We start from the raw sequence: 3,291 nt of genomic DNA, 5'->3' as shown, positions 1-3,291 counted from the left end.
AACTCATTTTTGTAGTTGTTTTGTATCTCGAGGGAGAGTAAAATCATGCGGAAAAGCTTAAAGCTGCGTGCTTGAAACTTCTTTTTCAGAAAGGTTGCGCAGAACTGAGACGCTGGTCAAAGGGAAAGGCCGACTGGGGATATCTAAGTGATGCAGAACGTGAGATGCAAAAGCAGGGTCGTCTGCACAGCTTCCTTGATGGCTCGAGTTTTCTGGGATTTCTTTATTCCTTTTGATCTTTTTTGGACATCTTGAAATGGGGAAAGGTCAAAAGGGTATTAGGCAAAGATCAAAAGGGGATCGACATTACACATTTCAATGGGGGGAAAGTGTGAGCGTGAAGGAACAGGTTCCGGTCTTCAGGAATTTCGAAACCTCGCATTAAGAGGGCGCACATGATGTCGATCCCAATGTCACTAGTTTATTTCCGATAATGACTCCGAAACGCTGGAAGATGTTGCGCCAATCAAGGGACGGGAACTCGAGAAAAGGAGGGCCAATTTAAGGCCCCCACCAAGATCGCTTTTGGAGGTGCCCAAAATTTGAATAGGAACCGGAAAGGAGGAAAAGAAGATGTGGTCACTAATCCGCCATTGAAGGCAATAAATAAAGCAGAATGTCTCGTGGAAAGGATCTAATTTTCCACCGACTTTATCTGTTCTTCTCCATCAGAACAGGTTCTGTCTGAAAAAGAGGTTGGTTTTCCACGAGTGTTTAAAGAAGCTGAACATCACCATATCCTGCCCTAGATCTTTCGAGAAAGGAGGTGAATTCACCCCAAGTCACTAGCAATTCACAGAACAGATCGCGGTAGGCACGAAGAATACATGTATACACATACAGAGCGAGAAAGAGGAGCCCAATTTGGAATGGAAAGGAATGATCATTCTGAAATCATCATCATCATCGATACAAGTAAAAATGTTCATCATGATTATACTGTAAGAATCGAAGAAAAAGAAAGGAAAGAAAAATGAACAAAAGTATGATTATAAAATGAGATGAACAACAATAACCCCCCACAAACAGCAAGCTGCACTAGCACAGCAGCCCCCTGGATTCTGAGTAAAAGGACCCCCCGATTAAATCGATCTCCAAATTCATCAACATCCCTATACATACACTTTCTCTGCAACCTACTCTTTTTTTTCTCTGGAAATTTTATTTGACATCTCGAGATTATGCATAACAATTGCAAATAAATATGGAGTAGAAGAGACCATCTCCTCTTACCTCACTCTCTCTTCGTCTCTCTTGTTCCCTTCGCCTCTTTCCCTTTGTGTCATCTTCAGCAAAAGACCATCTTACGGGAAAAATCACAATCTAAAACTGCACAAGATCCTTTTTGACTCGTCTCCAGCGAGCGACGAATTGCCCAGATAGAGCGAGAGAGAAGGGTTTTCGGATTGGAAGGAAGCGCCGGTGACAAGAGGAAAGAGATGTCGAGCACGAAAGAAATAGTGACACACACAGGACTGACTCGAATTTTAATTCTTAAGTGAGGGCGAGGTTAGAGGAGGAAAATTCTCAAAAGAATCAATAGAAGGGTGGTGGAGGAGGAGGCGTATGAAACTCCGACGACCGGCGGCAGAGGCCCTTCGTATACTGGTGCCGGAGGTGGCGGCGAGAGATGGGGGTGGGGTCTCGCACGGGATTGGCGGTGGGGGTGAACTGTAATGAACTGGTGGGGGTGGAGGTGGAGGACGGATATACCGTGGGGGTGGAGGTGGGGACGCATGTACTGTGGGGGGTGGTGGCGGTGGTGGTGATTTATAGACTGGTGGAGGTGGTGGTGAAGGAGACGGTGGCGGCAAGTGATGGATCGGCGGTGGCGGCGAGGGTGAGGTGGAGGGTGAATATTCAACACATGGAGGCGGAGGTGGTGGTGGAGGCTCTATACAAGGTGGTGGCGACGGCGGTGGAGGAGAATGGACAGGTGGTGGTGGTGATGGTGACGGAGGAGGTGGGGAAGGATGAGGATAGAATGGCGGAGGAGGTGAATGTGGAGGTGGTGGTGGTGAGTGGGGCGGAGGTGGTGGTGAATGGTGGGGAGGAGGCGGCGGTGGAGGTGAACTATAGTAGTAAGGAGTGGGTGAGGGCGGTGGCGGGGTGAGTATACTGGAGCTGGCGGCGGAGGCGAGCTGGCGGTGGAGGAGGTGGTGGCCTGGGACAGTAAATTGGCGGAGGGGTGATGGTGAAGGAGGCGGAGGCGACGGCGGAGGTGGAGGCAAGTAAACGGGTGGCGGAGGTGACGGCGGCGGTGGAGAAGGCGGCGGGGAGATGGCGGGGGAGGAGGCGGGGGAGAGTAAACAGGTGGAGGAGGTGGTGGTGGCGGCGGCGGTGGTGGAGGCGGCGGGGAGGTGAGTAAACTGGTGGCGGGGGCGGTGGAGGTGGGGGAGGTGAGTGAACCGGCGGCGGCGGGGATGGCGGCGGTGGCGGAGGCGAGAAAACTGGTGAGGCGGTGGCGGAGGTGAGTGGACTGGTGGCGGCGGCGGAGGAGGAGAATGCACAGGGGTGGTGGGGGCGGGGGCCTTGAGATGACCACCGGAGGCGACGGCGGAGGAGGCGGCGGCAGAGAAGGCACGAAAGGAGCGCACGGAAGGAGCCACAATCCACAGCTTGGACAGGAACGACTTACATTGCGCCGGCGACCTCTGCAACGGCCGATTCGGCAGGCAGTTCCGCCGATCGTCGAAGTCCGGCAGCCTCAAGCACGACGGCGGCTCGCCGGTGAAGAAATTGTACGAGTAAGTGAAGTTCTCCAACCGGGGCAAGGTGCAGATGCCGGCGGGAATCTTGCCCGGACAGCAGGTTGAGCCACATTGAGCTGCTCCAAGCTCACCATTTCGCGACGCCGTCCGGCAGCGGGCCAACCAGCTCGTTGTGGCTGAAGTCGAAGACCGTCACGTTCTTGAGCTTGCCGACCTGGGTGGGCAGGCAAGACCTGAGGCCATTGTTCATGAAGATGATCTCGTTGAGGTTGGACATGTTGACAAGGCTGGAGGGACGCAGCCGTGGAACTGTTGTTGGCGAGGACGATGACGGAGACAGGGGAGTTGCCGAAATTGTCCGGGGAGCTCGAAGCGGAAGCGGTTGTCGTTGATGAAGATGGCGTCCAGGTCCTTGTCGAAGAGCTCCTTGGGGACGGTGCCTTCGAACTCGTTGAACCGCAGATCCAGGAACGAGCGACAGCAGCCTCAGGACCACCGCCGGGAACTTGCCGGCGGTGGTCCGCGGGCTGCCGTCGCTCAGCCCTGGATCTGCGGTTCAACGAGCACCGTCCCAAGGAGC

General features: G+C 54.1%; 1 pseudogene; it reads right to left on the bottom strand.

Annotated features, from left to right (window-relative positions):
- Positions 1 to 1,484: 1,484 nt before the first annotated feature.
- The window catches only part of LOC120291668, a 7,185-nt pseudogene continuing 5,378 nt past the window's right edge, over positions 1,485 to 3,291 (bottom strand).

This window comes from Eucalyptus grandis, chromosome 3 (assembly GCF_016545825.1).
Source record: "Eucalyptus grandis isolate ANBG69807.140 chromosome 3, ASM1654582v1, whole genome shotgun sequence".
In the NCBI taxonomy this organism is placed as follows: Eukaryota; Viridiplantae; Streptophyta; class Magnoliopsida; order Myrtales; family Myrtaceae; genus Eucalyptus; species Eucalyptus grandis.
Note: the sequence above shows the minus strand (reverse complement) of the source record. Positions and strands in the feature narration are given on the sequence as shown.